This window comes from Mastomys coucha, unplaced genomic scaffold, assembly GCF_008632895.1.
Source record: "Mastomys coucha isolate ucsf_1 unplaced genomic scaffold, UCSF_Mcou_1 pScaffold20, whole genome shotgun sequence".
NCBI classification, from domain to species: Eukaryota; Metazoa; Chordata; class Mammalia; order Rodentia; family Muridae; genus Mastomys; species Mastomys coucha.
In genome coordinates this window covers 131,541,040-131,563,781 of record NW_022196903.1, presented here as the reverse complement: position 1 = coordinate 131,563,781, position 22,742 = coordinate 131,541,040, and the positions used below count along the sequence as shown (strand labels likewise).

Genomic DNA, 22,742 nt, shown 5'->3' with positions numbered 1-22,742 from the left:
ACCAATAAAGACATTAGCAGTTAGTAGCAAAAGGAATGTAACATGTCAAGTGAGCTATTGTGAGAAAAGCCTTCTCTCTGATGCACTGGTTACTGTTGCTATTTAGTGAAAACAAGTATGTTGTGCACCTTCTGGGATCTGCTAGTTAAATTTTAAATTAGTATTTTTTAATGTTTCTTTTATAATATAGGATGTACCAGTTTTTGACATAACATTTTCTTTTTTTAAAAAATGTGTATCATCTAATAATTCATATATATATATATATATATATATATGAACAAAGTATATATGGTGGAGTAATATAACAGGCCCAGTATAATCATAGCTTCAATGGTTGCTAATCCTTGACCCATCTTGTTTTGTTCCTGTCCTGCTTCAGGTTGTTGCATTGCTTGTTTGTATTTGCATCAAGGTCTCACCATGCAGCCCCCAGGTTGGCCCTGACTTTACCTCTTACCCTCCAAGTGCTGGAATTATAGCCATGTGCACCATGCCCAGCTATAAATTTGTTTATGTCCTCCCTTACGAAAGTCAAGCAAATTCTAATCCTTAACCACATTAAATTAAATACAGTCTCTATTATGCCCCATATATTAATGCTTCTAAAAGATTTGACTATAATTTCATTGTCATTGCCCAAATATTACTGGATATTCAGTTAGTGGCCAATGTGTTAGTAATCTCACTTAGGTGGTGGTTGTTTTTGTTTTTGTTTTTGTTTTTTGGCACTGACTTTAGTCAAAGTCTCTATAAAGCTCTTTGACTGATAGAATTTTAATGTCTCTCTGTGTGTTCCCACTCCTCAGTTATGCCCATATTCTGCTTGCTGAAGCAGCTTCATTTGCCCTGGTGAGTTTCCTAACAGCAGGTGATTCCAATCTCCCCTTGAGTAGCTCAGTGTGTCCCTCTGTCTTGTGTAAATTTGTGCACGTGGGTGAGGAAGTGGTAGAAAGATCCAGGGTTGAAACCAAATTTGGGTTCTTTTTCCTTCCTCTTTGTTTCTGCTCCCCCCTCTGTCTCTGTCTCTCTGTCTCTCTGTCTGTCTGTCTGTCTGTCTGTCTGTCTCTCTTTCCTCTCTCTTTCACTTTCTTTCTTTCTTTCTTTCTTTCTTTCTTTCTTTCTTTCTTTCTTCCTTTCTCTCTCCCCACATTGGTTTTCTTCCATTTCTTGCATTGTACTGTACAGTAGATGCCTCCTTCCCTAGTGAGAAACAGTGGATGAGGTTGTTTTTCTCTATCAGCTGTCCTCTGCTCTTGCCTAAATACTCAGGCTTTGGGGGGTGGGTGTGCACATTTTGATATAATAATCACCAACTTTTATGCTTTTTACTTGGAATACTTTCATATGAGACCTTGCTCTTATTTTTTTGTTTGTTTCAGTAATGTGTTGCTTATAAAAAGAAAAATTGGATATATGTTCGACTTCTTTCTTTCTTCCTTTCTTTCTTAAGTTTTTAATGGTAGGAGCTGTTTGGGAAATGTTGAAGTATTCATGAGAAGCACTGGTAGACTACAGAGTCATAGAGTGAAATTCTGTATACATGTGTATCAGTAAATGATAAAACTGGAAAAGCATGGGCTTCGAAGGAACATGAGATCATGTTCATAAGTCACCTTGTCGTGTTTGGAGGAATGCAGCTTCTGAAAATGCAGTGACCCTGTCACCTACTTAGTCAGCTCAGGACCTACCGTGGGAGCATACGTTTGCAGACAGACTTTGCTGCCTTTGGTTTTGCAGTGACCATTGCCCCTTTAGACAAGTGACCTAATGTCTGTGCGCCTCATTTTGTCTTCTGTCACATCGGGCTAATTGAAGAGCCGCCTGCCCAAGGCTGTTGTCATGGTTGGTTGAAGTCATGCACCGTGAGCATGTGCGCTGGGACCACACAGCGCATGCTCCACTCTGGACCCACACAGCGCATGCTCCATGTCAGTTGCTTTGCAGAGTAAAGAGAGCAAGCCTCCGAGGCTTGTTTCTTAGCTTCTCTGAGGCTTGTTTCTTAGGCTCCAGGCTGCTTGATGTTACTGTTTTGCAACCCTTGCATTGAAATGTGTAGACATTTAGTATCAGTTAATATCTTTGAGAAGCCAAATCTCATGCAGCTTCTTGCTGATACTCTTGTTATATTTGCTGATACTTCTTGTTATACCAAGAAAAATGAACATTTTTGTCTGTCTTTGACAGTATTTCTCACTGAGCTGTGAGCTATTTGAGGGAAAAACCTTATGATATAACATTGTTTATAACATATTGCTGATTCTAGTTACTGAGCTGGAGTCATTAATATTTTCACTAACTTTAGTAATGTTTCTTTTAGTCTCATAATATAATTGTAGATTCACAAGCAGGTACGTTTTCTAGATATCTAGCCACACAAATGAAAGTAGGGTTTTAAAATGTGAGACTTTGAAGGTGTTAAATATCTTTGGATGTGCATGCATGGCATATATGTGCAGTGTAGTGTATTAAGTGTCTTCCTTGAACACTCTATCTTGTTTTTTGACACAGAGATCCTGGATCAGCAGCTCTCTGAGTCAGGGAGACTGGCTGACCAGCAAGTCCCAGAGACCTTTCTCTCCATCCCCATTACTGAGGCCATTAGCCTGTGCACAGCTCTTACAGGAGTGCTGGGGCTTGAACTCAGTCCTTCATGTGTGGCAAGCATTTTCTATCACTTGAGCTATTTCCCCAGTCTTTTAAAATATGCTTTATAATATCATAAGTTACAGCAACACCAGTCGTTTTGATAATGTGAAATTTTAAAATAATGCTCTATAATTTAAATAACTTGGTTGCTCTGCTTATCTAAAGGCCTTGGGTTAAATACCCCTGTGCAGCTGAACATGGGAACTATGTAAACAGGCCTCTTTCACTTATAGTTGATAGGATGCCAAATAAAATATCTGTTGCATTTAGTGTTAGACATGCATTCAAATCTCACCTTACATATTAGTTTGTGCAGAACCTCTCAGACCCTGTAAGGATTAAATCGTGAGTGAATTCTTGTGTGATAGGCTTAGCCTGGTACATTACTCTTCTCGCTTTGCCCTTTGCCATGACCTTTATTTTGAATTTAGATAAAAAGAGAAACACCGATGAAGCATTTACGTGATGCAAAGCAACTATTGCTTGGATACTTTCTTTCAAAATGAGTAACTTATCGTTGTCGTATTTTTATATTCAGGCCACCTATATGTGATACAGCTCGCCGCACTCCATTGAAGTGGCAGCACAAGAATCGGAGATTATTTTCATCTCTCAGGTGAGTCTTCTTGCAGAATAATTGTCCTATTTTCTAGAGATGCAGCTCAGTTGGTGGCATGCTCCCTTAGCATTCACTAAGCCCCTGATTCCTTCCCCAGCATAAACTAGGTGTGGTGGTATGTACCGTTAGTTATTTGAACAGTACAGTGGTGGAGGCCGGAGGATTAGAGTACTGGCCCTTAAGATCTGGTTGCCTATCCCCGTGCTATGAACAGATCCTCATGCACACCAAGTGATGTTATGTAAACCTTGCTCCCCAATTTAAAACTACTGGTTAAAATAAAATGGCTACAGCCACTTACTGGGCGGGGGGGGGGGGGGGGGGGGGGGTAGAAGAGGCAGAGTTTGATCTAGTGGCCTGAGAGTCCCAGATTGGGAACCATGAGAAAAAGAAGGGAGACAGAGAGAACACAAATTCTCCATTAGAAATGATGGACCAGGGGCTGGTGCCTGAGGGAAATGGACCCCCAGGACAGGCTGCTAGAGCAGAATAGCCCAGGAGAAGACAGACAGCAAGTATTGGGTAGTACAAGTGGGGAAGTAGCCAGTCTAGCATTAGAGAATTAGACTGGGGTAATTTGCCCAGTAATTGTACAAAAGCTAAGTAAATAAATCATCATTTGACTCTCATTCATTTGGAAGGTAATGGGTATAGAAATAATTTGATAATCTATAATCTCTGACTACATAGAAAAATTGGGCACACCCCAGATCCTGCCTCGAGACCCTGACTAGAAACGTACAAGCCACCTGCGGTTATGTGCTTTGAAATCATTGACACTTCATTCATGAATTCGAGTTATTTCCACACTTCCATTACCCTCTCTCATCCCTTCTCCCTCTCCCACTGAAACCCTTCTTCACATAATCCCCCCTCCTGCTTTCATAATCTTTTGCGTGTGACCCACTCAGTTTAATTATCATTGCTTACAGGAGTGTGGGGTGGGGGGTCCGTACTGGAGCGCGAGCAGTTATCACTGACTACATCACTGAGGAGAGGGATACCTCTCTCCTGCCAGCAGCCAGGAGCTGCTGAGCCTCCCTCCTCCCACTCCCTTCCACCCATGAGGAAATGTTGACTTGGTGGACCCAACCTTTTTTCTAAGGTCTTTGAAAGCTTTATACATATATACAATGTATCGTGGTCATAGGCAGTCCTTCCTCTTCGCTAGCCTTCCCCAACACATGTCTCTCTCAACTTCATATTTATTTTTATTATATTCCTTTCATTTAATTTCATTATTCTCCTTTTATTATTTTAATGAGGCCAACCAGTGTGGCACAGATAGCCTATTAGATGCCACAGCTCCAAAGTAAAGTGCGTGTTCCTTCATCGGTGAGCATTAACTACCAGGAGCTCTTCAGTTGGGGTGGGGCCTTATATGCTCCTGCCCACTTCATGCTGACAAGCTTGATCTTGTACAGCTCTTATGCAGGCATCCACAGTTGCAGAAGTTCATGCACACACAGTCCTGCATCTAGAAGGCTTGTCTTTGTGGTGTACCACCCTGTCATCTGACTCTGCTGTTCCCCGCACCCCTTCCTTTTCTGTAGAATAAACTGACATTTTGCATCTGAAAATTTAAGAAGTCAAGGGGTTAACATTGTGAATTACCATAGGGGATCAAATGAGAGTCAGCGATTTTATGCAGAGAATCTTTTTCAGCATGGAAATATTCACTGTTATTTTAGTCTGACACCCCTGGGTCAGTAGCAACATGGGGTGTGTGATGCCCGGAGCTGAGTAAATGTGCAAAATGAAAGGAGAAGTCAGGTGTGAAGCAGTGTGAGGGGAATGGAAAGAGGCAAGTGTGAAGCAGTGTGAGGGGAAGGGAAAGAGGCAAGTGTGAAGCAGTGTGAAGAGGGGAAACAGGCAAGTGTGAAGCAGTGTGAGGGGAAGGGAAAGAGGCAAGTGTGAAGCAGTGTGAGGGGAAGGGAAAGAGGCAAGTGTGAAGCAGCGTAAGGAGGGGAAAGAGGTAAGTGTGAAGTAGTGTAAGGAGGGGAAAGAGGCAAGTGTGAAGCAGTGTGAAAAGGGGAAACAGGCAAGTGTGAAGCAGTGTGAAAAGGGGAAACAGGCAAGTGTGAAGTAGTGTGAGGGGAGGAGAAAGAGGCAAGTGTGAAGCAGTGTAAGGAGGGGAAAGAGGCAAGTGTGAAGTAGTGTGAGGGGAGGAGAAAGAGGCAAGTGTGAAGCAGTGTGAGGAGAAGGGAAGACACAAGCAAGTGTGAAGTAGTGTGAGGGGAGGAGAAAGAGGCAAGTGTGAAACAGTGTGAGGAGAAGGGAAGAGGCAAGCAAGTGTGAAGTAGTGTGAGGAAAGGGGAAGTGGCAAGTATGAAGCAGTGTGAGGGGAAGGGAAGAGGCAAGTGTGAAGCAGTGTGAGGAAAGAAGAGGAATCAGTTGCATGTTCATGAATGCATGCATGACACTCCTAGAATTCCTCTTACTGAGAAGTACTTAAGGGAATTATTAACCTATAGGTTATGGAAATAATCTGTTAAATCCATACTCATATTACTTTTAGTGGTTTTTATTCTTATGTAGGAAAATAGTTTCTGTCTTTCCCCTTCTCTGGTTGAGCCATTCATCTGGATGCCTCCAAGCTCTACTACGGCGCTTAGTAAGACCAAGTAGGCGTCCCTTATCACCATCAATATTTTTACTTCCTTTACTCCTGTTGCTGCCCCTCAGCCCACAGCGCACATGTGGTCTTCTGTCTGTGTGGCTCAGGATTTCGCACATTCCCACGCTTCCTCACTCTCTTAGGAGGTGTGCCGAAGACTTTTTTTTTTTTTTAAAATGTGCCAGATTCTATTTAGTGAGCAGGATTACTGTATTTCTTTCTTGTTAGTTTCACAAATGCTGGTCTAATGATAGTAAGATTTTTCTGAGGCTTTGCATTCCTTTGTAGATAGTTGGTCTGGCCATCTTCTGTCTAATGGGTTGTGTGCCTATTTATGGGTCTAGAACAAATTGTCATACTGTTTTCAGTTTACCTGGTTCCTCTCTTAGCAACTGAGGAGTAGCATTCAGGCTGTAAACAATGATTAACATGGCATCCTTAAGTAATCAGACCAGAGTAATCTCAATGGCTTTTTTTTAATTCTTTGTCCTTTGACCCTGTAACCTATTGCCTGGCTGATGCATCTGCTAGCTTTTGTGTCCTCTTTCTGTTGTTGCAAACCAGTCTTTTGCATCTTTAATAAGCCCTGATTCTCGGTTTTGCTTTGTGTTCTATCAACACCAGAAGAAATGGGTTACTTCAAAGTAACAGCTGTAAAGTCCTCCAGCAGTTGTCTTTTTAGTTAGATAATGAGTATAGGATGGGAGAACAGCTTGATTTGGGGTGGGGCCCTTGTGTGCATCTTCATTAGATACTTGTAGCTAGTCTTCTTCATTCCATACTTCTAAAGCTTCTGTATGTACCACATGTGAGCCTGAGCAGCCATAGCTGTAAGATGGCGTCAGGTGACCTTGTTTATAAACTGTTAGGATTTAAGGAGATGTGTGGAGAGAGGATAGAGCATGAATGTCAGGGAAGGCTTACTATTGCTGTTCCTCTTCTCTCCATAGTCATCCTTGCCACAGTCATCGGGGGCAAGTTCAAAGGAAGTTCTGTTCAAGTGGGTTTGCTCCATATGACTGTGGTCTGATAAAGACCTGTTAGCACAATAGGTCGTCTCGAGAGATTGGACATGATAGGTAGACTGGTCTCATTTGTTAAGAGGAGTACGTCCAGGCCTGGCCACGTGTCATCTTAGCTTGACTGATGTTCCTGCCTCTTCAGAGAAATGAGTTAATTGGTCACTTATGAGCTGTGTTTGTGGATCATGTTGGGATTATACGAGGTGCACAGCTTGACCTCATGTTGGGATTATATGAGGTGCACAGCTTGACCTTAGGTTTGCCGTCTTTCAGGTCAACTTAAAAAACAGCATTACCAATTTTAAAAAAAAAATTAACTTTTCAGCTCGTGGTTTCTTTTTTTTATACACAAAACGAACATTCCCACCTCCAAGTCAGGGTTTTAAAGAGTAGACACAAATGGACTCCGTCAGTAGCTCAGAGGTTCAGTGCTTGCTTAGCACATGAGTTTCTGGTTCTCATCTCGAGCACCATCTCTCCAAAAATACCCAAACAACAACAATGAATCCAGGGTTATGGTGGTTAGTCATGCAGCTTGCTTTGTCTCATACAAACAATGTACACAATTTATCTTGTATTTCAGACTCTGAGAATATAGGCTGTCAGGTTAGATAACACCTCACTGCTGGGTATGGTTGGCATTACTGCTCTAAGACAAAGTGAAATCATTTTAGAAAGAATACTAGAGAAAAAAATCACCCTATTCTATTCAGAAAATAGTTTAGTACTTTTGAGTTTTAACATGAAGTTCACATAAATCTGTAAAAAGCCAGGGGTCAGCAAAAACAATTTTTTAATGGTAGAAAACTGACTTTTGGCTCTGTTTTGAGTTTAACGCTTAAAAATACTTAATTATTTTATCTTTAAGATTACAAGTGTTCTGTTTACAGGGTTTGGTAAAACTAGCAACCAAACCAGCCCCCCCCGCCCCCCCCAAAAGAAAGCCAAACCAAATCCATGTTACCCTTGTTAAAATGTTTCAATTTTCTCCCAAAGGTTAATTTCCTTGTCAACTGAAAACAAGCCTTTAAAATCCTGTGATGTATATTGTTGACAGAACTTCCTGTCTGAGAGTCACTTCTAAAATCAGCAAATAGAACATGCTGACTGCTGTGTGGAAACGTATCGTTCGTGAATTAATTTTAGAAGTAATAGAATCTTGTGCAGGTGAAGATTTTCTAATTTATATGCAGATAAAGGGCCACGCACGGTTTGACTCCATGTGTTGGCCATGTGGGAGGGCACCTGTTGACGTGGATGCGGATCTGGGAATGTGATTATCATGGGGAGTGTGTGATAGAAACGACGCAGGTGCGTATCGATGAGGAGCAGGAGCCGCCCACGCTGGTGTTAATCAGCAGCATGTCTGATTGTAAGGGCTGTAATTTCCCTTAGCAACCAAGGCAGCAAAGGTGGAGACCACACCAGAGGAAATGAAGGTTCCATCTTGAAAGAGTTCATAGTTTAACACACAAAATCCGGATTATTTGTCTCGGGGCTCTGGTTTTGAAGCTGCCTCCAGGTTCCTGTGATCTGGAGCCAGCAGATCTTGTTAAAGTTTTGTTTTTCAAATTGTCTTGGAAAATGTGCTGTGGTAGTACTATAAACTGCAGCGTAGAAGCCAGTGCTAAGAGGCAAAGCAGTGTCGAATTTATTCTTCTCATGGTGGCTGGCAGCAGACATCTTACAGCTATCAAAATCTGAACTTGAAGCCTGCCTCTGTGTGCCCCTTGGGCTAGGACTAAGCATTCCAAGCAGTTACTATGTTAGTTGTAAACAAACAAACAACAACAAAAAAAAACAAAAAAACAAGACCAACATACCTATACATTTGTGGACTTGATATATGTTGGAGTATTGGAGCATGTGTAGTCATATATTAATCAAATGATAGTTATAATTATCAACGTAAATTTCAATAGCTGAAGTTGAAAGCCCTAGAGAGTCCTGTTACGAGCAGGTCATTTTATCATTGATAGATTGGCTCTTACTTTGGGAACTAAACTTACTTAGATGCTATATTTTATGTAGTTTTGATAAAAATCAGAAAATGGGAAGTTATCCTAAAGGAGCTATTATTCAAATAATGACTAAGGCCTGGTGTATAGAGCTAGAGATTTAAATCCCTTCAGACTGCAGTGTGAAGGTTCACTACAGATAGATACTTAGTGTATACTGCAAGGATACATGTGCAGGGCTGGACCCAGACTCCTGGCAAGTGCTCTCTGGACTCTAGAAGAGTCCTAGGGATTTTAATGGAAAGAATAAAATGTGAGCTAGGCCTGTAAAAGATGAGAGGATAGGAAGGAAAATGTGGATAGGAGGAAGGTGGGAGGGAAGGAGGGAGAAAGGGAGGGAGAGGTTGAGGGAGAGGGAGAGGTTGAGGGAGGGGGGAGAGGGGGAAAGGTTGAAGGGGAGGGGAGGGGATGGAGAAGTTGAGGGAGAGGGAGAGGTTGAGGGGGAGGGGAAGGTTGAGGGGGAGAGGAAAAGGTTGAAGGGGAGGGGGAGGGGGAGGGAGAGGAGATGGATCATGACCATGGTCATAGGGAGCTACTTTTGGTTCTAGACCTTTGGAAATGAAGTATGAGTCTGAGTCAGTCTTTCTCTCTCTCTCTCTCTCTGACACACACACAGAGTGATAGATGGAGAGAGAGAGAGCGAAAGAGAGGGAGAGAGAGAGAGAGAGCGAGAGCAAGAGAGAGAGGAGAGAGGCTTGAGACAGAATCTCTCTAGCTCTGACTGACCTAGAACTCACTATGGAGACTGCTGGTCTTGAACTTACACTGGGCCTCCCACTTCTGTCTTGTATGTGCTAGGATTACAGGCATGCTCCCTTGCTCCTGGACCTGGAGTAATTTGGAAACAATTTTACAAGAAGGAGGTGGGGGTTACACAAACCTGGGGAGTTAGTCATAGGAAGTGGAATTTTAAATAAATACCTCCATCCATCATATGGGTTGGGATCACAGGGGATGGAGTCATTGAATAGCAACAAACTTACTATAAATCAGCAGGGCAGAGATGACAGGCAAGTCTCCGAAGTGCTAGAAATAAACAGCACAAGTCTAAATAATTTTTAGGTTGAGGAGAAGGTCCCGAGAAATGAGGAAAACATGGCCCGAGAGGTGGCTCAGTCACTAAACTAGCTCATGGAGTATGAACACGAGGCCCCAGCTTTAGATCCCTAAGCATTCAAATAAAAGCTCAGTGTGATAGTGTATGTCTGCAGTCCCAGCATTGGGGAGGTGGGGATAGGGACTTGTTGGAGTGCCCAGGCCGGCCAGTATAGCTGAGAAGATGACGTCCCGGCTCAGTGAGAGACCTTGTCTCAAAAAGAAGGTAGAGAGTGAGCAAGGAAGACACCTGATGTTTATCTCTGGTCTTCCCATACATGGACACGCCCATGAACATACACTCCCCTTCTACACACACACACACACACACACACACACACACACACACACTAAAAATACATTAAGCCAAATGAAAATGAAAGCAGGATGTGCCAGAATTATCCAAATCTGTAGGATATAATTAAAGCTGCGTTAGAAGTAACAAAAACTGCTGTATCAGAAATACCCTGGGCCTCTGACTCCTTTGCTTCCAGAAATAGCTGCCGAGGGCTGAGGAAAGAGTCCTTGGACTTGAAGAAGGAAATGGAACCGTTCCAAAGCGAGAAGCAAAGAATGAGAAAGCATTGAGCAGAATATCTAAAGCTTTGAGACAGTCAGGGAGGGCATACCCTGTGCATAATGGAAATACCATAAGATAAAGAGGGAATCAAAAGAAGCATTTGAGGCAGAAGTAGTCGAGAGTTTTCCAAAATTAATGACAGCCATCAAAGCATGGGTAGACGCCCCAGCACCCACAGGTAGCATATATTCCTCAAGTTATAGGAATCCCCCAAAGAGAAGATCTTAAAAGGAGACAGAGGGATAGGAGATGGCTCTGCTTTTAGAAGGACAGAGTGAGGATACCATTCCTGGTGTTTTAAGAAGCTCTGAAGAACAGGGTCCTATAGTGTCAGAACACCAAGCCCAAACTGGTGGTGTAGAACTTGGTGTCCAGCAAAGTCATACCTCAGAAATTATAGAGGAGTGTGAACTGTCTCCAGGGGCCAGCAGATTGTAATCTGATCTCCATGTCTGTGCCTTACCTGTGTGTCTACCTGTGTGCATACAACCAAAGTAAATATACCTGATGTTAATCTCTAACAAAGTCTCTCTCAAACAGAATAAGAAGAGTCCAACTGGGAATTTTTCACAAGTGGAGTGTATACCACCTTGGAGGATATGCTGAAGGAAATAAGATTCAGTGCATGTTTTCTTCTGTTCTGAGCCCTGTCTGATTTGTTTTCTTAACTGCATGTTTTCTGCACATTTTTATTTACTTGAAGTTTCCTTCAAAAGCCTGATATCAAAATATCCCATACGTATAGCATTTCTGCATACATCACCTCTGCAGCAGACATGATGGCCTCCTGGAATCTCAGACATAAAACATGATTTTGCATTCAGAATAAACTCAGTGGATTTAAAGACATACAGCAGGACCAGCATTCTTGGGCCTTATGCTTTGTAAGAAGTTCTGTGTTCTCCTCAGAGCACTCCTGCCTAGTGTGAGGTGTAATGTGGACCTTCCAACCCTTCACATTTATTGGATCATTGTAGCACCCAGCAGGCTGTTCCCAAGGATCACTGTGTTTGTAGGATATTCTCCAAGAGTCTTTCTAGTAAAGAGTCATCTTTCAGTATAGCAGGACTTGAGATTGCTAAAGGACCGCTCCCGTGACTTCTTCAACTTCACCTCCTGGGTTGTGAGCAGTCTGGCCCAGGACACTGTGAATTCCACACATAAACACACACCCAAGTCAACTCTAGTTTCAAAATGGCACCCATGAGCTGGCTTCTATATCTTTTTCTGAGCTTGTTACCATGGCGATGAATTGTCTGCCTAGTTTTTTCATTGGTATGACTCTCCTGGCTTAGGTTACCTGTGTTTATTCTTATTACTTGTTGACCACACTCTCTAAGGACCAGAGAGACAGAGGGCAAAAGCAGTCATTGAGTAGAATTAGCTACATCAATGCTCTGAATTTCCCCGAGATTATCTCCTTTCAGTGGAAGCTAGCAGGAGCTTCGCCACTTCCCATGATTCCTAGCCCCCCAGAGCTGGTAGAGAATGGTCACTCCCTACTGCTGACAGAAACTTGTACTTTGTAGAAGAATTATGGGAGAAGCAAATAAAAGTTGACAACGGCATTTGAGACAGGAAACTCGATTGCCCATGCTTTATTTTAATGAGTCAACACTGACATTTTTGCTTTACTGTATGTAAGCTGTAACCATGAGTCAGTTGTTTTAAAGTTCACATCTACAACCTTAAAACAAATGTTAAAATATACTGTTAAATAATGAGGGATGTGAGAGGTGAGGCAGGGTCTTCGAGAAAATAAAACGAAATGTTGATGTTCGGAGAGATGTGCACTCCATATGCCCAAAGTAAGAGATGCCTGACCAGATCATCGCCTGTGACACAAGCTAAGCTGTGGAGAATCCTGGATCTGTCTTCAGTCAGGTAGGTACTAAGTGATCCGGGCAGCCATCAGCAGCATGGGGAATGTGAGCAGTACGGGCGTGGTTGTTGAAGGGTGACTCAGAGTGAACCGAACAAATGAAAAGCGGTTGTTGGGGGTGATGGTGATTTAAGGGAACTAGTGAACTTTGAACTCAGAAAAAAATGTCACTTGCTGAATTACAGCTATTGTCGTCTCACCATAAGTCTGTCACATGTGACAGCATTCGTATTAGTCCAGTCGTGGATGTGACACATCTCCCGCTTGTGACTCACGAGTGCACAGAGTGGTGTTTCAGCTCTCCACCCTGCATGAGACAGTATTCCCCTCTCACCTTCACTTCCACATTGTTCACAGAATGCAACAGTCATTTCTGCATCTAGGGTCACCGCGTGACTTCATCCATACCCAAGGCACAAAGGGCTGTTTCTCAGGAGGCAGAGGGGACAGGGAGAGCTAATGACCAGCTAGATTTACAAAAGGGTAGAAACCACCATCATGTCCCACTTGATCACAGCCAGACGGCTGAAAAGTGATGTTGCCACATGAAAATCTGTCTCTTGTTTCCATCCTGCTATGAGGATAACTTTCTGTGTCTGATGTGTGTGTCATGAAAACATTATGCTGTGTGTATTTGTGGATTTTCAACGTTTGCTGAGATCTGGGGAAATCCAGGTTTTGCCAAAAACCCTTCCCTTTTGAACACTTTTTGTTGCTGATTGGTTTTTGCTTTTTGAGACAGACTCTCATATATCATAGCATGGCCTCAAATTCACTATGTCGTCAAAGGTGGCCATGAACTCCTGATCTTCCTACCTCTGCCTCCCATGCACCGGGATTATAGGCGTGTACCACCACACCTGGCTTCTTGACCACTCATTCTTGCCAGCCATCTGTCTGGTGTTGGCACTGTGGGACTTTGTCAGGATTTTCCCCTAGAACTTGGGCACATATCTGAGCTCTGCTGAGTTTGTATTGCCTCATACAGGGATCTGTTTATAAGGTGTTCTGCCTGACAGCCTCAGGGACTGACTCTGCTCTCCCAACAGAAGAGAAGGCAACTCCAGGCTCCTCCCTGCTTCAGTCCATCCCTGGCAGTCCCTGTTTCTGCAGTCCTTGTTTATGACCTTTTTTGCTTTTGCTTTGTTCTTCAATACATACTTCCTACGAATGAATGACACTCCCAAGCTTCTTCCTCACTTCTATCATCCTTTAAGTTCTTTTGGGAAGTAAGCAGACACCAGCTCCTCCCAAAGCCTCCCTAACTGGAGGAGGGAAGGCAGCTTGCTTCCTGAGACCAGCCTGCTTATCCACCTAGGTTGGACTACCAGTTTCTCAGTAGCCACTGTGCTAAACCCACGTCTGCTGTCTCCTCCCCCTGTTCTTCCCCCTCTCTCTCCTTCTCCTCTTTTTTGAAAGGCAGAATCTTACCAGGTAGTCCCTTGGACGACCTCACATTTCTTGGGATCTTCTTGCCTTAGTGTCCAAAGCGCTGTGCCTACAGGAGTTTGTCATATTGCTAAGAGGGAATTTCTTCACCTTTCCTTATTTGGAGATATTATCTTTATGTTTTGTTTGTGTGTGTGTGTGTATGTGTGTGTGTGTGTATGTGTGCACCTGCATGCACACACACACACACTACATGTGTGCACATGCTTCTGGAGGCCTAAAGCACGAGCTAGAGTGATTACGAGCTGCTGGGTATGGATGCTGAACTGAACTTGAGTCTCCTGAAAGAGAAGAAAGCTCTCTTGCCACTGGACCATCTCTTTAGCCCTGCCTTACATCTAAGCATGATTTCATTAGACTGATGTTGCAGTTACTGTTTATGCTGTCCACAGTGCACATGCTACTTGTATGTTCTATGTGTCTCTCCTCATCTGTGTTTTTACTTAGCCTAAAGGACAGATCCCACAACTTTTTGCTAAAGCAGACATCCCACTCATAGGAAAATCTCAACAAATGCTTAAGATGCCTGTGTGGTAAATATACACTAATCCGCCTATGGGAGCTGTGCATTTGCTTACCCATCTCCTGTCCTTGGAAATTGTTGTATCAAGGCTGCTGTTATGAGATCTTTGCAGAGCTGATGAACAAAGTCAGGGCTGCACAGCAGTGAATCACTGTGTGAGTAAAGGTGATCACAATGCAGTTCTTTGATAAGGCTAAATAAATGAGAATTAAGAATATTCAAAATATAGGGATTGAGATGTAGCTCATTGGTGAAGAGCTGGGCAGCATGGCAGTCTCTCAACACACACATACACACATGTGCACACACATGCATACACACATACATGTACCATACGCACCCACACATGTACACATACACATGTATACACACATGTACACACATGCATATATACACACATGTACACATACACATGCACACATATACACGCACAGACACATAATGCATAATACACATACACACATTCACATGTACACACATGCACACATACACATGAACAGACACATACATGCACAATACACATACACACATGCACACACACGTGCATATGTGCACACATATTCACGATGCATGCACTCATGAATAATAGAAAGGAAAGTGCTGTGTACACTCCAAGACTTGTGTCCATGCACAGCTTTCTTGAGCTCTCTGAGACTTTGTAAATTTATTCTTCTCTCATATAATATATCCTGACTGCACCCTTCCCTCCCTCTACTCTTTCTACCACCACCCCCCACCACCATTCTCCCCCAAATCAATTGCTCCCATTCTCCTTCTTCAGAAAGGAACAGGCATCCCAGGGATAGCAGCAGAGCCCTGTGTAAGTTGTAGTAAGTCTCAGTACACACTCTCATATCAAGGCTGGACAAGGCAGCCCCGTAGGAGGAAAAGAGTCCCAAGAGCAAGCAAAAGAGTTGGAGACAGCCCCATTTCCACTGTTAGGAGGCCCCCACACAGATACAGAACCATAATGTATACACAGAGGATCTAGCCTAGACCCATGCAGGCTCCTGGCTGCCATCTCAGTCTCTGAGAGCGCCTATGAGCCCTGCTTAATTGATTCTGTGGGCAGTGTTCTCCTGGCACTCTTGACCCCTCTGGCTCAGTCAGGCTCCATAGATGAGCAGTAGCTGGCTTAAATATTCAGCAGAAGAGGTCTGCTACCATATATTCATTTATTAGCAGGGATCCAAGGACAGTACTAGCCTACTGGAATGAAGAAGAATATTTGCCTTAAAGGAAACAAAGTAAATTTAAAAAGTTTCCCGAGAGAACACTGGATTGTGGTTTGTCATCACTGGATGATGAGTTTTATTTCACTGTTACACATGACAGGGACTGAAGGTGAGCTGGAGAGCAATTTATGTTCACGCCATTCATTCTTAAGCCCCTGGAGACAGGAACTTAGAAGATCAATAGGTTTTTAAAAATAATGCCATCTGCATTCTTTCAGATGCTGTGCTCCCTATAAACACAGCACCTTACAAAGCAGAGTGTTGTCAAGAGAGTCGTGTGGGTGTCATACACACATACGTATGGAACAGAAGAAAAAGTCCCAAAAATCTCTACAGAGTGGCCATTTTATAAGCACCCACACACGCAGTGGGCAACCACATCTCAGAATAGAATTATCACTGATTTAGAGTAATGCCTGTATTATTTAAAGGCACAGACTACTTTGACAAAGCTTGTTTTTTCTTTATCTTTAAGACTCAAAATCTTACATTCACCAAATCATGATATCAATGGCCGGGCAGTGGTGGCGTACGCCTTTAATCCCAGCACTTGGGAGACAGAGGCAGGTGGATTTCTGAGTTCAAGGCCAGTCTGGTCTACAGTGTGAGTTCCAGGACAGCCAGGGCTACACAGAGAAACCATGTCTCAGGAAAAACAAACAAACAAACAAAAACAACCACAACAAAACAACAGAAAAATAATATCAATGAAAAGAAATGTTTTGGTGGCATTTAAAACTTACTGTAAGACTGACTGTTGAAAGTTCATAAGCCTGAGGATTGACTGGCTAACTCGTGAACAAGATTTTTGATTTTAAGTTATAAAACATTTATATTAAGTCAGCAAAGACTAGAATACTCAAAGATAAGATGAAATGCAAAGTGTGGACCTGCCTGTGTCCTGTCTTCTTTCAGGTGGCAGGCCCTTTGCGCCACTGACCTTGTCTCTCTGACTGAAGCCCTCTCTGACGCTTTACTTACTAGTAATGTACAAGCTTCAGGACCATTCGATGTGGATGTGCAGATCTAATGACAGCTTCACTTCCAAAGGACAGCCTGGGTCCTGTCATCCCATCAGCTATTGACAAAGCTGCTCTGAAAGCAGCCAGTTCATCCCGTTTATCGCTGCACTACCTGGTTTTATCTTTCAAGACCATGTGCATGGCATTAGCTTGTTAAAAATTGACAAAAAATTGTCAAAATGACAATTTGACAAAATTGACAAAATGATATTTTGCAGCACTTCAATTTGTGGGGTTTGTGGTTTGAAATTAATCTTGGGCATTTTGCTTCTTTTTTTTTTTTTTTCCGGTCTTCACAGGCTGCTCACCAACTGCCCCTCTCCTCTTCCTTCCTCTCCCACTTCCTTCCTCAGTGTTTTATAGGATGCGATTGTAGACAAAAGCATGTGAAGCTAATGCAATACCTTTCTGCCCAGATAAGAGTTAGGTAAAAATACTCCTGAGTTGATAGCCCTGGATGAGATGCCTGCACTTCATAGATGGTGCCTGAGGACCTAGGAGTACTTGGGATTTTCATGAGCTAAAGTGGAAGCATCTCTCATTGCTTAAAAGACTTTATCATTTTGCTGAAAGGATACATTAAAACCCATCATTTTCAACGTGATTTAACATGCGTATTCTGTTGGTTCTCTTGATGTGCATTCTTAGCCAGCTGCCGGGACATGATTGTCCTCCTTGTCTGACAAACTGAGGAGCGTTTAAAGGAAAAGTCAACGGACAGAGAAAGCACGATGCTGTGTCCTCCAAGCTTTCATTTCCCGCCTCTCAGAAATCCTTTCTATTTGGCCTTTTTTATCAGAGTCCATTTAAGTGGAAATTCTCAGAAGAAGTGGGAGAGTCTGTGGAAGGGTCATTGGACCCTTTGAAGGTGAATTCACACATGCCATCTTTACATCTTTTCTCTGTAAGCAATGGTTCTCTGACTGTCTGGTTATTTCATTTTTACCCCTTGGAAATTACAGATTTTTTTATTGAAAAGAGTAAAACCACTAATTATTGCATTTTATCAGAAAATCTAATGGAGTAGATTTTCTTCTTAAATTTGAATTGGGAAATTTTCCTAGAGTGTTAGACCTCGATGAGTTTTACCAACCAGTCTCCTGTTTCAGGTGAGGAGTGGGGACTGGAGAGGGCACTCCATTTCCTCAAGGTTGCAGATGGCTAATGTAAATGCCGTCCTGCTCAGTGCTGAGGCCTCTCCGTTCTGGCCTGTCATGGTCATCACAGAGAAGGCCAAGGCATGGTTTTTCCTCCTCCATTTTCCCTACTTGCAAGAGTTGCTGGGTTTCTGGTTAAAATTTCCCAATGAGATTGTCTTAGTTCAGGTTTTACTGCTGTGAACAGGCACCATGACCAGGGCAACTCTTATAAGGACAACATTTCATTGGGGCTGGCTTACAGGTTCAGAGGTTCAGTCCATTATCATCAAGGTGGGAACATGGCAGTGTCCAGGCAGGCATGGTGCAGGAGGAGCTGAGAGCTCTACATCTTCATCTGAAGGCTGCTGGCAGAATACTGACTTCCAGGCAGCTAGGGTGAGGGTCTGAAGCCCACAACCACAGTGACACACCTACTCCAAAGTGCCACTTTCATCCAAACAGTGCCACTTTCTGGGCCAAGCACATTCAAACCATGACAGAGAGCTTATCTTGTTGGAGTTGTGCTGTGCTTCCAAGGCTGAAGGTGACTTTTAAAATCCTTAAGTAACTTTACCCTGCACTTCCTTGTGTATCTTCTGAACCTTGGCCAGTGGAAGATGAAGTCACTGCTGTGTTCAGTTACGTCCTCCCATATAACTACCTCTGCAGTTCAACTTCTTCAGTGTTTTCCTAACTCCTCACTCTCATGCTTTTGTAGACAAAGAGTCAATTATGACTCCACTCTTGTAAATGTATGGATTGCTGACAGAGTGTGAATATTAATATGTATAAACATACTCTTAGCCCTTCATCTAGCTTCTAGGACCAAACCCTAGCTCCACAACCATTGTCACTTGTCTGTTCTTTTTTTTTTTTTACTAGATAGTGTCTTTATTTACATGTCATATGATTTCTCCTTTCCCAGTTTCCCCTCCAAAAAGAAAAGAAAGGAAAAAAAAAAAAACAAGAACAAACCCCTGTTGCCTCCCCCCTCCCCCTGCTTGCTGCCCCATCCTCTTCCACTTATTGGCCCTGGGAGTACACATGGTGGGACTGATTGTTCTGGCAGCATGTGTATAGTAGAGGATTGCAAAGTTGCTCATCAATGGGAGGAGAGGCCCTTGACCCTGTGAAGGTTGTCTGTTCTTTTTAGGTGGCTCTTCTTATTGGCTCTTCTTCTCATTTATTTACCATACATGTTTGTCCCTTTCATGTCTGTAGTGTATTCCCAGTTAGTAATGGGCCTCTCCAATTGTAGGTTGCATGTCGACATCTATCTTTAGATAAATGACACCCAATTGGTCATTCTGCTCAGATGAGCTTAGGGAGTCTGTATGACATCGGAAGTTGGCAGTCTATGATGAGACTTTCTCCTAGACACTTCTCTTATCTTCTCTCATGCTGTTAGTGTCTTACATTCTTCCTCCCATCAAAAGGGGTTTTGATATATGAAGAGAATTTGACCGTGTTTTAAACTATATTTTAATTTATTCTTTGTGTGCATATACATGTGTGGATGTGTGTGCTTGCCTGTGTGTCATGGCTTCTAAGGGGAGATCAGGAGACCTCTTTCAGAAGTTAGTTTTCTCTTTCTACCTTGCGAGTTCTGGCAAGCCAAAGTAAGGCAGTCAGATTTGGCAGCAAGCACTTTACCCTGGGCTACCTGCAGGCCCTGTAGGCTGGTTTCCAGGAGGCAAGGTGTGAAGAGCGCGTGAGGGGAAGACATGAGGAGAGATGTGACTGACCAAATCCCAGGAATGGAAAGGAGATTGTACTTAGATCCTGAAGGGCAGGTAGTGACATCATCTACCCAGAATTGGCTGTCTTGCCATCGGTTGTAACTGGCCTCCTATCATTTGGGATGTGAGGGTCTCAATTTTTAGTTCTGTAGCTTGGCTTGTGTGCCCTATAATACAGTTGCAGAGAAGGAAGTAGGCATGGTTACTAGTAAAGGTGTGCATAGTCATATCTCTTTCTAGAAGGAAGAGAACCGGCAGTAACCGAGCCTGTGCCATTCCAAGTACATGATACAGCACAGGATGACTTCTGCTCAACACTTTTGTTCTAGAAAGGTGAGGAAGTCAGTAATACCCATGTACCTTAGATTTGCCTATGGCATTAGCCATCTGAGTACACAAAGGGGACCTTACAGTTGTCCCAACTTCTATGATTTTTATTAGTGTTAGGACAATGACAGCTATATACCTCTTATCCAGCTTTACTGACACATCACTAACTACTTCCTGCTGACTCAGAGTAGAAAGCATACCAGCATTTTGCCACCTTAACAGCAGTGGATTGATCATACGTTATTATTAGAAATCTGCTCATTTGTAGTTGGAAACATTTCTTTAACTATCATTATTTTTATTTTTAAATGTATATATTTCTGTGTCATTGTGTATGTGCATTTGTGTGTCAGTTCCTATGAAGACCAGAAGAAGTTTGTTGGATCCACTGGGGTGGGAGCTACTCCTTGGGATGTGGGTTCTGGGAACTAAACTCAGGGCCTCTGCAAGAGCAATAAATACACTTAACCACTGAGCCACTTTACCCCCAGTCCTATTTCTATTTGGCATTTGACAAATGGAAGGGCCCGTGAAACGGTATCATGAAAATGTCGGATTGGAATTTAGTTTGCATATCGGATCTTAAGCGTGTTGATGCTCCCGTATGCTGTGCCAGGACGCTTGCCGCCGTTGTACTGGTCCTGAGTATGTCATTCATTTTGGAGTTCATTGTGTGATTTTAACATCATTCTCAGCAAAGAGACAAGCTGGTGCTATTTTCCTCCATTCGCGTTCATGACTCTAGTGGTGACCTGCTTTTGAAATGGATATGAGTGTGTGGGATGTTTCTTCAGAAGGGCCCTTGGGATCCAGCCTGTGGCAAAGAAGGAAGGACATGGTACTGAGCAGAGGAGGCAATTGAACTGCCATGTAGTGGCGGGGCCACATCTGACCCCGTGTGGATTTACAGAGCCGGGTTGGCTCTCTGTCATTGTCCTCATTCAGTAGAAGGGACCGTGTCTTCATATTCCACAGGACAACCTGTCTTGATGGTGGACAAGCCATCCCTGGGAAGGGAAAGAGGACATGATGTTGGGGGAGGGGTGAGGCTGCTTCAAGCAAGGTTAGTAGCTGCAGGCTGTGTGCAGGCAGCATGCAGCTTCTGGGGGAATGAATTCTATCCTGAATGGGAACCTTAGAGTCTTGTCTGCTTCCACGCCTTCCTTTTCTTTTTACAAGAACAGTGAAAAAACCCGGCCTTGGGCTGAGCCTCAGCTTCTAAGAATGAGGTGACAGAGTGAAGCAGACAGGAACTGGGAGCTGGTGGAAGGAAAAGTGAGGTGTGGGGCAGGTCTTCCAGCCAGCTCAACTGTGGCTTTGATAGCTGCTTTCAAAGTTCTATCGGCAGAAATGCAATTTTGTATCATATAAACCAGATAAAACTGGATGCTCTGTGCAGCAAAATGTTCTGTATGTTCTTATGCAAACAGATCCAGCTCTGCAAATAAACCTTATTCTTCCAGTTTTCTTTATACATTCCTATTTTATATTCTTTATATTTTTCTTCCCTATCTTTAGTAATTTATTATTTTTCTTAATTTTATTTTAAACTCCAGATTTTATTCCCTTCCCAGACCACCCTCTGTCTGTTCCACATCCCATACCTCCTCCCTGCCCCCTGTCTTCAAGAAGATGCCCCTACCTCCACCCCCCCCCACCTGACCTCTAACTCCCTGGGGCCTCCAATCTCTTAAGGGTTAGGTGTATCTTCTCTGACTAAACCCAGACCCAGCAGTCCTCTGCTATATATGTATTGGAGGCCTCATATCAGCTGGTGTACGCTGCCTGGTTGGTGGTCCAGTGTTTGATAGATCTCAGGGGTCCAGATTAATTGAGACTATTGGTCCTCCTACAGGGTCACCCTCCTCCTCAGCTTCTTCAAGCTAATCAACCACAGGAATCAGTAGCTCCATTGATTGGGTGCAAATATCTGCATCTGACTCTTTCAGCTCCTTGTTGGGTCTTTTGGAGGGCAGTCATGATAGGTCCCTTTTTGTGAGTGCTCCATAGCCTCAGTAATAGTGTCAGGCCTTGGGCCTCCCCTTGTGCTGGGTCCCACTTTGGGCCTGTCGCTGGATCTTCTTTTCCTCAGGCTCCTGTTTCCATCCCTTCAGTTCTTTCAGACAGGAACAATTATGGGTCAGAGTTTTGACTGTGGGAAGGCAACCCCATCCCTCCCTGAGTAATTTATTCTTTTGTTGAATCTTCATATTTAAAAACAAAAAAATGAAACAAACAAACAAACAAACACCCATCAGATGAAGGCCAGCCGGATGGCTCAGAGGTTAAGAGTACTGGTGTCTCTTGCAGAGGACCCAGCACCCAGTTGGCAGCTCATGGCTGCCTGTTAGTCCAGTTCTGGGGATCTAACACCCCACACAGACATCTATGCAGGCAAAACACCAGTCCACATAAAAGAAAAATGAATGGAAGGGATTAAAAAATCAGGTGAATGTTAACTAGTTTGCTGAGCATTTCTGCCAGTGCAGAAGCATGGTGTATCATTGTCTCTCCTTTATTTTTACAAGTTTTACGCATATCTCCAGTGACTGTTGTTTGAGTCTGTGTCCGTTTAGTTTTTCTGTCTATGCATGCAGGCTTATTTATGGTGTGTTAATTTGAAACTGTTTCATATTTGCCTTTTGGGGATGGACCTGGGACTCATTTGTTCCATTTCTTACCATGGGGAGTCTTAACTTCCTAGTTTTTGTTGTTGTTTTTTTAAATCACATACATATACGTTTTCAACTTTAAAATGCTTGTAGCACAGGTTCTCTGCCTTCTCAGTAATATCCTCAGAGACAAGCACCCATAAGACATTAC

At 43.2% G+C, this 22,742-nt stretch overlaps 1 protein-coding gene across 1 annotated transcript in view; it reads left to right on the top strand.

The window, feature by feature from the left end:
* The window catches only part of Eps8 (epidermal growth factor receptor pathway substrate 8), a 168,517-nt gene that overhangs the window by 51,965 nt on the left and 93,810 nt on the right, over positions 1-22,742 (top strand). Inside the window, exon 2 of the mRNA XM_031383705.1 lies at positions 3,188-3,265. The gene's annotated coding sequence lies outside the window, so the exon portion shown is untranslated. The remainder of the gene's footprint in view (positions 1-3,187; positions 3,266-22,742) is intronic.